This window comes from Pristis pectinata, chromosome 6 (assembly GCF_009764475.1).
Source record: "Pristis pectinata isolate sPriPec2 chromosome 6, sPriPec2.1.pri, whole genome shotgun sequence".
In the NCBI taxonomy this organism is placed as follows: domain Eukaryota; kingdom Metazoa; phylum Chordata; class Chondrichthyes; order Rhinopristiformes; family Pristidae; genus Pristis; species Pristis pectinata.
This window is the reverse complement of record NC_067410.1, coordinates 30,690,744-30,705,210: the sequence shown is the minus strand read 5'-3', so window position 1 is coordinate 30,705,210 and position 14,467 is coordinate 30,690,744. Positions and strand designations below refer to the sequence as shown.

General features: G+C 39.6%; 1 protein-coding gene across 1 annotated transcript in view; it reads left to right on the top strand.

The window, feature by feature from the left end:
• magi1b (membrane associated guanylate kinase, WW and PDZ domain containing 1b) overlaps positions 1-14,467 on the top strand; it is a 344,503-nt gene that overhangs the window by 198,984 nt on the left and 131,052 nt on the right. The gene's annotated exons all lie outside the window — the stretch shown is intronic.

Here is a 14,467-nt window from a genome sequence, read left to right as displayed (position 1 = left end):
TACTATATTTTTTAAATTAATGTTGTTTGATTTTCAAAAGTACTCCTTATTAAATTAATCTGGGATTGAACAGACTGACATCATTAATAGGTGTGCTGAAGTATGAGACAACCAGGCCTTTTGAAATGCCTACCATTTCCAGCATTTTGTGTGTTGCCTTTGAAATGTTTCTTTTTACTAAAGGATGATTTGAAATACAAATCATTGCTTCTGTGCCCATGAGAATGGCAATAAACAGTGACCCAGGTGCAGTTAACTGCCTATCTCTTTAGATTATTGTTAGATTATTGTATGATTTTATCATACGTGGGTGCTAAACCATTCCCATTCGGTTGTCTTCCATTCTTATTGTACTTATATTCCCCAATTTTCAGTAATATGACCCAGGCCATAACTATAGAATCAGCTCGCCATCTAAATTGGATGTCTTTCCCAAGGGCACATCCTTGATCTTTGTAAAGGTGAAGTGAGGAACACTTGTAGGCTATGTCCAGGTTTAAATTTTAAAACAATGTCCTATTGCTTTATTTTGCAAGCTGGAGGACCGACTCACTATATACAGTGACAGTAGAAGCCTTCCTCAGTTTCTCCAAATCTTTCATCATTTTATCTTGCAAAATGGGGGAAAAATAAATTACACAACCTATGTCTTGTCTGGGTCAGTCTAATTTATGTTGTCATTAATTTTCTTTCTAAACAACTTATAATTGCAAAAATAAAATTCAATTTTTAACTTCCATCTCTTGTCCAAAGCTGGGACTTTATTTGTATTGTTTAGTAATTTGACTGATGGTCCATGCGTTCCTTTGTTTCTTCTATAGAGTGAGTGGGAGAAATGTCCCCCTGACTTTGTTCCCACAGGGTTATTTGGTCAACCCTTTACCTCTCAGCCTCCTCCTTGCTTGTTAGTAGGTTTATACTATTCTTCTGTTGTGAATTTACAGTGAACAAGTGACAACCTGACTCGATGCTCAGGTCTGTAGTGCTTTGGAAAATAGCAAATGCAATATCACTGATGAAGCGAGCTGGGAGAGGGAGAAAGCAGGGAATTGCAGGTCAATTAGCCTGAGGTCAGTCATCAGGAAAGTGCTAGATTTCATTATTAAGAAAATGCTAACAGGAAACTTAGAAAACATGATATGATTTGGAGCAGTAAGAGTGGTTTTATAAAGAAAAAAAGTTCTAAGGATATTATCAGCAGGATGGATAAAGATGAAACCACTGGATGTAGTATATTTGGATTTTGAAAAGACAATAAGGTGACACGAGATTTTATTTTGCTGAATAATGACTCATGGGCCAAGGATGATAAATGAGCAAGGATTGATTAAAAGACAAAAGGACATAAATAAATGGTACATTTTCAGATTAAGGAACTTTTGGCAGTTTGTAGGGGTTTGGCACAAGGATCAGTGATTCAAGGATGCAGATATTTAAAACCCAATCTAATAGGCTTGGATGAAAGAGCTAGTTGGATTATGTACAATTTTGCAGATGTGACAAAGTTAGAAGGGACAGTAGCCAGAGAAGGACACAGAATCTGCAAGAGGATATGGTAGAGGACTTCATCATTGATTGATGCCAATTTGGTTCAGTTAGCACCGGTTACTGTGGTCTGATTTTTCAACCCAGGATTGAGGGTTGGTCACATTCCTGGAAGTGCAATTTTTCAGTTGAGATGTTAATCTAAAGTTTAATCTGTCATTTTAAGTAGATATAAAAGGTCCCTTGCCACTATTGTGAGAAGAAGTTTCCCGCTGTCCTGTCTGATATGCGTCGCTCAGCCAATGCAAACAAGAACAGATTAACTGATTAATTATTCACTTAGTGTTTGGCTGCTACAATTCTCTACCTTACAACAGAGGCTGCACTTCAAACATTACCTATTTGTTTCACAGGGTTTAAATTATCCTTCAATATGCAATGACATCAGATAAATTCAAAATTGATCTTTCCATCATGTATTTTTTTACAAATAGATAACAGTTTAGTCACTCTTGATGATTGATGTCCAAGGCTCAATTCCAATGGGGCAAACGTTGCTGGCTGGAGTTAGCAATTCCAATTAACTTTCAGCCTTTTAAACTTCAGTTAGTCTCAGGCTTCTGCATTCATGCTGTAGAGTGTGGAAGCATGAGACTTAGTGGACATATCTGTTAATGTGGCCATAAACATGGAAGTGGTTACAGAGTTAGGAAGGATGGTGGATTTAGAAAGAAGCATTCAGAATAAGGTATTGGTCAACCAGGAACCAATGTGGGTCAGTAGACGGGATGGGGGGGGCGGGGGGGGGGGGTGGGATGGGAAAATGCGTGCAAAGTACTTGGTGCACATTAGGGTATGGGTCAGCAGAGTTTGGAATGATTCTCAGTTTACAGAGGATGGAAAATGGGAATATGCCCTGGAGTTTATTGGAATAGTTATGTCCAGAGGTACCAGATCCAGTTTAACTATTTCAGCCATTCTTAAGATGAGCAGAAAAATAGATTTAAATAATGAAGCCATATCAAACTATGGGAAGAAAAAAATGAGGCAAAGTCTCAACAACTAAAAGGTAATGTTAAGATGGATCAAAAGATTGATTTATTGCAGAGTGAACAACATGTGGCAGAGAAACCTAGATAAAGACAAAAGACTTGCATTTAATCAAATGCAGGGGCAATAAAACCTGTTATTGTTTTGTGATCATCTGGCCTTTAAGAGGTCACAAGCAAAGAGATGCTTGGTAAGTGGGAGGCTTTCAAAAGTGAAATAATTAGAGTATAGAGTCTGTATGTTCCTGTTGTAAGAAAAGGCAAGGCTAGCAGGTTCAGAGAACCTGGGTTATCGAGGGATATTGAGGCCCTGGTAAAGAAAAAGAGGTGGTGCATATCAGGGATAGGCAGTTAGGATCAAATGAAGTGCTTGAGGAGTATAAGAAATGCAAGATAACACTTAGAAATCAGGAGGGCAAAGAGAGGACATGAGGTTGCTCTGGCAGACAAGGTGAAAGAGAATCCCAAGGGTTTCTTTGGCTATATTAAGAGCAAAAGGGTAGCAAGGGACAAAATTAGTCCTCTTGCATAGAAGTCATGCTGATCTTCATGGAGCCAAAAGATATGGGGGAGATCTTAAATGAATTTTTTGCATCCATATTTACTCTGGAGACTGACACAGAGACTATAGAACTGAGGCAAAAGAGTAATGATGTCACGGATTATGCAACAGGAAGTGCTGGCTGTCTTGAGGCAAATGAAGGTGGATAAATCCCCAGGGCCTGACAAGGTGTCCTCTTGGACCTTGTGGGAGGCTAGTGCAGAAATTGCAGGGGCCCTGGCAGAGGTACTGAAAACATCCTTTGCCATGGGTGAGGTGCTGGAGGACTGGAGGATAGCTAATGTTGTTATGTTGTTCAAGAAAGGCTCTAAGGATAAGCCAGGAAGTTCTAGGCTGGTGAGCCTGTCGTCAGTCATGGATAAATTATTGGAAGGTATTCTATGGGACAGGATATATAAGTAATTGGATAGATGGAGCCTGATTAGGGATTGTCAACATGGTTTTGTGCATGATAGGTCATGTCTAACCAATCTTAGAATTTCTTGAGGAGGTTACCGAGAAGGTCGATGGGGGAAAGGCAGTGGACGTTGTCTACATGGACGTTAGCAAGGCCTTTGACAAAGTCCCGCATGGGAGGCTGGTCCAAGAGATTAATTTGCTTGGCATTCAGGATGAAGTAGCCAATTGGATTCAACATTGGCTTAGCGGGAGAAACCAGAAAGTGGTAGTGGATGGTTGTATCTCTGTCTGGAGGCTTGTGACTAGTGGTGTGCTGCAGGGATCGATGCTGGGTCCATTGCTGTTCATCATCTACATTAATGATTTAGATAGTTATGTGGTAAACTGGATCAACAAATTTGCAGATGACACCAAGATAGGGGGTGTAGTTGACCGCGAGGAAGGCTATTCAAAGCTTGCAGCATGATCTTGACCAGCTAGGAAGATGGGCTGAAAAATGGCAGATGGAATTTAATGCAGACAAGTGTAAGGTGATGCACTTTGGGAGGACAAACCAGGGTAAGACTTGCACAGTGAATGGTAGGGCTCTGAGGTGTGCAGTAGAACAAAGGGACCTGGGAATACAGATCCATATTTCCTTGAAAGTGGTGTCGCAGGTAGATAGGGTAAAGAGATCTTTTGGCACATTGGCCTTCATAAATCAGGGCACTGAGTACAGGAGTTGGGATGTTATGTTGAAGTTGTACAAGACATTGGTGAGGCTGAATTTAGAGTACTGTGTGCAGTTCTGGTCACCTACCAACAGGAGAGATATCAATAAGCTTGAAAGAGTGCAGAGAAAATTTACAAGGATGTTCCTGGGATTGGAGGACCTGAGTTATAGGGAAAGGTTAAATAGGTTAAGACTTTATTTCCTGGAGTGTAGGAGAATGAGGGGAGAACTTATCGAGGTGTACATAATTATGAGGGGTATGGATAGGGTGAATGTGTGCAGGCTTTTTCCCCTAAGGTTGGATGAGACTGGAACTAGCAGACATAGGTTTGGTGTGAAAGGTGAAATATTTAAGGGGAATCTGAGGGGAAACTTCTTCACTCAGGGTGGTGCGAGTGTGGAACGAGCTGCCAGCGGAAGTGGTAGATGCAGATTCAGTTGTAACATTCAAGAGAAGTTTGGATAGGTACATGGATGGAAGGGGTTTGGAGGGATATGGTCTGAGTGCAGGAAGATGGGACTAGGCAGAATATCAAGTTTGGATGGACTGGATGGCTGAAGGGCCTGTTTCTGCACGTTAGTACTGTATGGATCTAAGAGATCTAAATGTACAAAAAAATTCACAAAGTGTGTTTATTATGAACATTGGGAGTACAAAAATATATTCAGTGTGGAATATAGTGTAACATTGTGGTGTGAATCTGCCAGGGCATTTAGACAGTACCTTGAGAATGGGGATGGCTTTTTCTCTCTCCTGGTCAGCTATTCCTCCCTAATTTCCAAGATGAAAGGGGAAATTGATACACCACTGGGAGTTCATATTCTCATTTGATTTGGAGCAGATGAATACAAAGTTCCAAGTTTTTACATCCAAAGAGAACTAACTGAAGTTTGGTGAGATTCAATTATTGATTTGCTTATGGAGAGTATGTGCACTGGGAATTAAAGAAAGAGAGATTACTTCCCATTGGATTGAATTACGGCTCAAATTTTAGTGGCGGAAGTTGTTGGTGTTAGATTTCTTAATCCCTTAGGGATTCTCCGAGTTTGCCAAGAATTCCAGTTTAATTGAGACTAGCTTCATTTGCAGTTAACACTTTATGTGTATTTGATAAATTGACTCATTTTTAAAAATTAACATGTTGAAAAATACAACAGAGACTTAATAGCCCATTTATTTGGCGACCTTAGGAACGTAAAATGTCCTGATCTGTTTAACAGGAAAATTTGACAATCAGCCACATAGAGATATTAGGAAAGGGCCAACAACTTGGTTAAAGTGGCAGGATTTAGGAAATGTCTTTAAACTGGTACGATGAATACAGAAGAAGAAAACTGTGAAGAGAGGATTCCAGGAGTCTTGGGGATTGGAAGTTGCATCAAAGACTCACAAAAGTTTATGACACAGGAGGTAACCATTCAGCCTATTGTATTCATGCCAGCCAAAAATAGACTTTAAATTAATCTCAGTTCCCAGCTTTTGGTCGAAGGTACTGGCAACATCCCCAAACATTCCCTCTGGTCCTTCCAGTACGAAGGATGTGGAGGCTTTGGAGAGGGTGCAGAAGAGGTTTACCAGTATGCCGCCTGGATTAGAGGGTATTAGCTGTAAGGAGAGGTTGGACAAACTTGCATTGTTTTCTCTGGAGCATCAGAGGCTGAAGGGAGGTCTGATAGAAGTTAACAAAATCATGAGAGGCATAAGTAGGGTAGCAGTCAGAATCTTTATGCCAGGGTAGAAATATCAAATACTAGAGGGTATGACTTTAAGGTGAGGGGGGGAAGTTTAAAGGAGATGTGCAGGGCAAGTTTTTTTTTACACAGAGAATGGTAGGTGCCTGTAACATGCTACTGGGGTGGAGGTGGAAGTAGATATGATAGTGGCATCTAAGAAACTTTTAGATAGGCACATGAATATGCAGGGATTGGAAGGATATGGATCATGTGCTGCAGAGGGGATTATTTTAATTTGGCACCATGATTGGCACAGACGTGATTTTGGCACTGAATCTTGCAGAGAGTGTCAAGAGAGTGTATGGGTGGGGGGTAAACACCCTTTGGATTATAACTAGAGTAATTGCTGCAGCGGTCATTTGATTATATATAGTTAATATGTTGCCTTTTCCAATGAAGTCTGTATACTGGTTTACATTTTAAATTATTGCCCATCAATAAAATACTTGTAATAACAGCAGAAGAGTCAAGACTCATAGAGTGATGCAGTACAGAAACAGGTCCGTCAGCCCACCATGTCCATGCTAACTGTCAAGTACTCATCTAAACGAATTCCATTTATCAGCACTTAGACCTATTTTGATCAGTGACTTTCTGTTAACATGCGCTTCAGTGTTTTTCAAGGTAGTTGGATTTGGTGAGATGATGGCTTTGATTTATATCTGTGCTCATTTTAGATTTTCTTTTGTTGTCAACAAAAACAACAATTTTAATGAAAATAATGTAACTGGTGCAATATTTTCTTTTTGGTCCTTTATATATTTCTAAAATTTGGAAGCTTAGATGAATCAACACAATGTGTGAGGATAACTGAAGCCTTATTCAGTATGGTCGAGGTTTGTAATTTAACTCCCTCTCTCTCTCTCTCTGTCAGGTTGTTTGGTAGAGGTAAGGATTGACAGTGAGATCCCTCTGTTGAAGGAACCAAATATAACTATCAGAGTCTTTCCAAATTGCTTTCCATACCTCCTGTGGTTCTACATGCCTCACACTGCTCTACACATTGCCTGCTGGCTCATTGCAAATTATTTTTGGCAGAGACCAAATAGCAAAATCATCTACCTCCACTTTGACTTGGTGATTTGAGAATTGCACCAAGTCCCTGAAGACAAAAGTGCGAATGTGAAATTTTATTTATTTGCGGCTTTTGCCTGATTCACGAATTTGCATGTTTTGCAATCGTGGCCTTATGGATTTCAGAGCAGTGACTCAACGCAAGTTCCAATAATTTTTAATATGTTTTAATCTTGGTCGCACAAACTTAATAACCCATGACTGTGGAATGTAAGACTGTGTGAGTCCTCTCACCACACCCTTTTAACAAGCTACTATTGCCCTAGAGGTGGCAAGTTGATGCAACTAGTACAGCTGTTGCCCATAGCTCCAGCGACTCAGGTTCAATCCTGGTCTTGAGCACTGTCTGTGTGCAGTTTTTGTGTTTTCCCAGTGACAATGTGGATTTCCCTTGGGTGCTCTGCCGCATCCCTAAGACATGCAGTTTACTTGGCTACTGGCAATTGCCCTTAGTGTGTGGGGTTAGGGACTGAACGGAGTCAAATGAGAAGGTGGGGAAAAATAGGTTTAGTGTGAATGGGTACTTGATGGTCAGTTTGGATTCAGTGGGCCGAAGGACTTGTTTCTGTGCTGAATGACTCCATGACTCCAGACAAGAAGGTCAACAGGCAGTGTCAACAGCTTTTATTTGGGTTATGGAGTCATCATTTGCAAATGGAACAATCTTGGCAATAGGAGGATTTAATTGTATTTAAAAGTTTGTATTAATGAGTAGGTGTGTGTGCTGTCACTGTTGCTCAAAGATGAGAGCCCATGTAGCAGCAGGACCTTGCATGCATGAATGTAGCTAGGAATTGGTAATTGGTTTATTCATGTCACATGTACTGAGATACAATGAAAAGCTTTTGTTTGCACGCCATCCAGACACCTAATTTCATAAGTACATTGAGGTAGTACAAAAGGAAAAACAAAACAATGCAGAATATAGTGTTAGAGTTGTAAGTAGACAAATAATGTGAAGGGCCATGATGAGGTAGACTGAGAGATCAAGAGATCTTTAATCATATAAGAGGTCCATTCAGGAGACTGATAACAGCGGGATAGAAGCTGTCCTTGAACCTAGTGGTTTGTGCTCTCAAGCTTTTGTATCTTCTGTCCGATGGAAGGGGGGAAGAGAGAATGACCAGGGGCGTGGTGGGGGGTGGCGGTGACTCTTGATCATGTTGGCAGCTTTACTGAGGCAGCGGGAAGTGTAGTCAGAAGTAAAGAAAGAACTAAAAAAAAACTGGGAATCTCCACAACTCCTGCTCACACGCTGGCCTGCAATAGGAGTTTAATGTCAGAGCACATACTTGAACAGTGCTGTGAACAGTCATCAGCAACTTCAGGACTTTCACATTGGTGCGGAAGTTCCACCAAAGTTGCTGTCAGTTAAGTGCACAACAGTTCTCAGTTACCTGGGTAAGTCCTGATACTTCCTTATTAAGTTCAGGCCATCACTTTTTTGATTTCCTCTTGGTAAGTCCTGGAGGCAAACCACACGGGGGCACTGTTTCAAGGCTACAGAAAGGAACATTCTTGCGCACTCTCAGTTGGGCTTGTCTGAGTTGCAGGTAATAATATCAAGGACAAAATTGTTAGATACATTTGGAAAAATTGTCTTTTATATTATTTCTTTTAAATGATACATTATATCCAAAGATAGTGCAGTTCTGGAACCATAGACTACAATTATCTGTTATGTTTTTTTATATTACTTCAAAACATTATTTTCCAAATTCGAAACAATGTTTGAGCTCTTTGTTGATCAAGATATAATTTACGTTGTTTACTGAATTTCTGTGTGAAGTATCAATGGTATTTAGCCATGAAAGACTACACATTCACAGCAATGACATCACCAAAACCATAAAAACAGGTTAATGCAACACTGGGGCATTTTGTTCAAACCTAAGTATGGATTTCTTCCAAGGAAATCCTTTTGCAATCTGATTTGCGGTTTGTCATTTCAGTAATTAAAGAAACATGCTAAAGCAATTATAATGCTTATTTTAAAGATGAGATGAAGGATAAATGATAAAATATATCAAATATTTTCTTTTATAAATTGCAAACCCAGTCACTGAAATAATATGTAATTCTGCATTTCTTAATAACATGATTGCTGCTGTAGGCCTGAGGAATTAATGTAGAGCTATATCACATATAGCTTTTGCTATTTTCAGAATGCATGTGACTGGCAAATCCAGCTGGCTTGGCCAATGCTGAATGTGTTTGGATTATTAAATCTTGTATTTTTGACAAGTACAATTTTCAAGCGATTTAAAGGCTGGTCAATATCAGCACGACTTTCACTGGGTCCAGAAATGTTAGTGCAGTTGACAGACTGAAGAGGTCATTTAGGGAAGCGAACGGTCATTGCAGCAGGTGACAAATGGCGCTTGAGAACCAAAAGTGTAGCTTTTGTTTCCTGATGCATGTGTTTTGCATCCCAAAAGAATGAAGTGGTGAACTGGGCTCCCAGCAGGAAATCACAGTAATAAAAACAGCACAAATCAACAATTCAGCCCTGGATCCTCATGCACTTGCTAATGAGTTCACTAAGCTTCACATCAGAGAAGTTACTTTGACTTTAACTGAATTATTTTAATATTCTTCAGTTACACTTCTGGGCCTTGATTTGATGCTGCGACTGAGAGTGTTGAGACAAACATAACTGAGCAGTTTTGTAAGCTAATGTACAGTAATGAAAGGGAAACACAAAGACCAAATTTCTAATTAGCAAAGTCAATATTGTGTTAAAATTTATGAATTAAACCTTGGATTTTAGAATTTACTGATAGATAGTGTATTCTGTAAAATTACGTATTTTTTCAATCATGTTTTGAGTTGACACAGCAGATTTAAAACTTCAATGACAATTTTATGATTTGGGATATGAATTAACCATTGGATATTCTAAAATTGTCCAGTATTGTTGTCAATTTGTGGAGAAATTTGTACTTAGAGTACCAAATTTGTGTAACATCTTTCAATATCTTAACTTGCTTCCAATCAAGTCCACATTCCAAAGATGTGCAAGTTGGTAAGTTAACTATCCACTGTAAATTGCCTCGTGTGTGTAGTTGAGTGGTAGAATGTGGGAGGAATTGATACAAATCTGAGGAAATAAAATAGGATTTGTGTCAGATTGGTGTAAGTGGGTGCTTGATACCCAACACTTACTCTGTGGGCTGAAGGGCCAGTTTCCACATTATATGTCTCTATGACTCTGAGGTTTCACAGTTAAAATGAACACAATAGGAAAGTTTTTCCCAACCAAAATTAAGCTTTCCCAAGTCCCCAGCAGAGGGAATTGTTTCAGGCCATTACAATCAAATTTCACATGTTACCCCTCACTAAAACTCTTGAAACAATGAGCTAGGATGTATCCTACCAGTGTTAGTGGGCATGGGCTCGTTCCAGTGCAAGTATAAAGTGGTGAATCAGAGCGGAACAGAATGGAAAGGGAACAATTGATCAGAATGAATAAAGTAAGGCTACCTGTTGGAATTTGCATTTCGAAGAAACTAGACCAGCTGGAGTGGGCAAGAGTATAGAAAAATGTAAAAGAAATACAAGAACTTTGAAACTGATGTGCTGCAGAAAAGAGTGGGAGTGATCAAGGATGGGGCAATAGGAATGTGCATTCTCAATGCCTCATTATGCTTTTCCCTGAAACAATTGCTTGAATGTAAATACATAAAAGTGACAACCCATCCACTACTTCTCCTCTGTATGTGACCAACATGCTATGAAATGTTGAGATTAGGGTTTGGGTGAAATGCACAACAATGCAAGTGTGCATGCTCTTAAAGCTAAAACTCAACTGCAAACATATGGGAATGTGAAACTCAATTTATTTTGTTCAGAGAGAAATATCTGTCTCCTATCTATAAAGGATGGAAATCTAATTGCAGGTTTGTGCTGCAGTTTTAAGTCAGAAAGGGTGGTTAATAATGACATAGCTCAATAGGTTCAATTTAGACATCACTTTCCATGTAGCTGAAATGGTTCCTCTTTCATTGCTGAAGCACTGACTCTAGCTAGAATACTCTGATAGCTCTCCAATATCTCATTCAAGCAACCACATTGATATTAAATATTAGGCACTCACTTGACACGACCAAGCCCTATACTTTGCCCAACCAATGCTTTCCAGCAAGGACACTGGTCAGAAGTGGGAGTCCTGGCTGATTATTACTGTCCTTGCTGAATATCTCCTGGAGATACCAAAAACAATTTTAACACTTTCTTGTTGTTTATCCCAGCTGAAAAAAGCCAAATCAACATAGCCAGAGGACATCAATGGAGTTCTGATCCATTGTATTCAATGCAATACCTGCTGCTGGGATCAGCATTCACATTTCCGAAAGACAAACAATGAAAACCTCTATGAATATTAGGGTCACACTAAGTGTAGATAGCCTTTTCATTTTGATGATATTGCGTGAATTGATTAAATTCTGCTTAAAGTGAAGTTGTTTAAAATATACGCAGTAGTATTTTTCTATACATCAATCTGTGCAATTTCTACCACGACTGTATTTGCTGGATCCAATATAGGATCACAGTTTCCTTAGTTCCCCTGGAAATTGATGAGTGCAGGCTACATTGCACAAATTCAGCAAGAGCCATTTAGTTTCCAACGAATACATGAAGATCAAAATTCAATCGTAGTACAAGGCTTGTTGAGGGCTGCAATTGATTGCTGATTTCTGTGCACAAGCCGTGAATTATAATGACCCGCCTGAACAGTGCTCTCCCACTGTACAGTTTAAATGTTATTTTCAGTTCATTATTTGCAACTTCTAATGTTGCAGGTGAACCAGTTTTTATCCATTGTAGAGTCAGAATAGTTACTGTTTCTGTTCTTGTGCATATGAGCAAGATGTGTAAAAGTATTATGTTATACACAAAAGAATTTACTGAAATGGTAGTGGGGGATGTTGACCTTCAGGTGTGCTGAACCCCAGTGAGTCTTCACTTACTTATTATTACACAGTAGGAGGCCACTTGGCCAATACAGCAACCTTTTTGGTCCCATTCCTCCTCTCCTCATTGCACTATAGCCTGTAACTTATTCTCTCTCACATTCCCCATCAGCTTCCCTTTGATTTCTTTGCCACTTACCTTCATCATGGGATCATTTAAAGTAAACATTTAACCTACCAGCATATCTTTGAGATGTGGGAGGCAATCCAGCGGAGCATACAAGCTCCACACAGAACACCCGAGGTCAGGTTTGAACCTGGGTCCTGGAGCTCTGAGGCAGCAGCAACAACTGCTGACCACAAGTTTGAAACTGAAAATCACAATAGCAAGTGCGGAGTTCAGATCTGTTGATGTTCTTGCAATTTTTAACCAAACAAACTCTGCCATTTGAAGGTTTTTAAAGCACACTCTTTAAAAGAATGGAAGGATTCAAAGAAAGGAACCACATACTCAGCAGTTCCATTTTACCTACTTTATGACAATGACTATACTTCAAAGTGTTACATTGATCATAAAACACTTTGGGTTCCCCGAGGATGTGAAAAATGATATATTAATGCAAGTTTGATTCACTCTTTTGAAGTGAATGGAGAGATTGGACATCACAAATCTGTCTCAAAACCAACTAATCAAGGTCTACTTCATTAAGAACAAATACTTGCAAATGTGGAATGGCTAATTCTCTCTAACATTGTTTAGAAGATAACTAAACTACTTTAAGTTATTATTATGGACATGATGGCCAAATTATAAAACGTAATGAACTCTAAGTTAAATATTTAGAAATGATCCCAACGATCTATATTTCAGAATTTCAAAAACAGTGTCTTGATCAGTAACTTTATGAGTAATAAAACCACATAATGCTGGAAATACTCAGTGGACCAGGCAGCATCTGTGCAGACAAAAACATAATCAATGTTTCAGGTCAGTGACCTTTGCAAACAGTCATTGATGTGCAGCGTATTTCCAACATTTTCTGTTTTATTTCAGATTTCCAGCTTCCTCAGTTTTCGTTTTTTTGTTTATTTTGCTGGATATTCACAGTTGACAGATGATCTTTTCCCAGATGCCCTTATTTGCTATCTTTGATTGCACAATTGGCTGAGTTCATCACCTCTTCCAACTTGGTTAACTGCATTCAATGGTTGTGATTGTCCTCCATTACATTGATGAACCTGAGCTTTAGACTAGCTGGTGGTTTTGCGGAGCACCTGTGCTCTGCCACAACGGTCATCTCGAGCTTTTGATCGCATTTTAACTCTCCTTCCCATTCCCACACTGATTTGTCTGTCCTTGACATTTTCCATTGCTACAGAGAGTCCAAATGCAAATTGGAAGTACGTCATCTTGTATTCTGTTTGGGTAGCTTACAACCCAGTGATCTAAATATTTAATTTCCCCCAGTGCTCTAGTCCTGCACACACTCACCTTTCATTCTAGTTTATTTTCTCCCTTCATTCATCCCTCACATCCCCTCTCCCAACCTGGTTCCATCTACCCATCATCTCCTCCCCATCTAGTTCCACCTATCACCCACCAGCCTCTGTCCCACCTCTATCCTCTGTCTGGTTCTATCTACCCATCATCCCTTCCCCATCCACCTTATCAACCTTTATCTCACCCCCTTACATATTGTTATATGCTGGCAATCTTTCCTGCTCCCTCTCAGTCCTGATGCAGGGTCTTGACTCGAAACATTACTTTACACCTTTTACCTCCACCTGCCTTGATGTGCTGAGTTCTTCTAGCATTCTGCTTTTGTTCTAGATTCTTATGGCTTTGGGGGAAAGCCATGTGGTAGCAGCAGTAAAGGGGACTTTTGGCACTGTAGTGGCTTTTGCAAAATGGTTTGACTATCTACCATAGTTCATGACGGTGGCCTGAATTGCAAGGTTATATTTTTGCCTTAAGTCATTCCTGCACATCTATACATAAAGAATTGAATTATATGTAATATGGCAAAACAATATTTTTGCCTCATTTTAATACAGCCTTAATTTTAAATGAGCATCTGCTACTTAAACACTCTTTCCAAATTTCAGGACTGTTTTGGGATGTCAGTTTTACACTTCAAGTCTCCAAATTTTGTGCAGATGGCCATTGTTGTCATGTACCAGAAATGTCATGAATGATCTAAAAGCGAGGCTGCTGCGTTCTCTCTTTTGCACCGTCAGCTGCCGGAAGATTATTCTTCCCTGAAATCTTTTGTTGTGTGGCAGCAATCCTGATGTAAGTAACCCCCTGCTTCTGTCATTCCTCAGTGCTCCATACTGCAGGGCTCCACAGCGCTACTCTGCAAGGTTTGAGACACGATCGTGCATAAAGAGGATTAAATCCCCATGCAGGTTTTGAATTTCGTAGGATTCTGGCTACTGTATGTATATATGTATGTCTTGTGCCATTTTAATTTGTTTTAAATATGCGAGCTGTGACAATATGAAGGTTTTTGTCTGATAACTTCAATAGTGATGAATG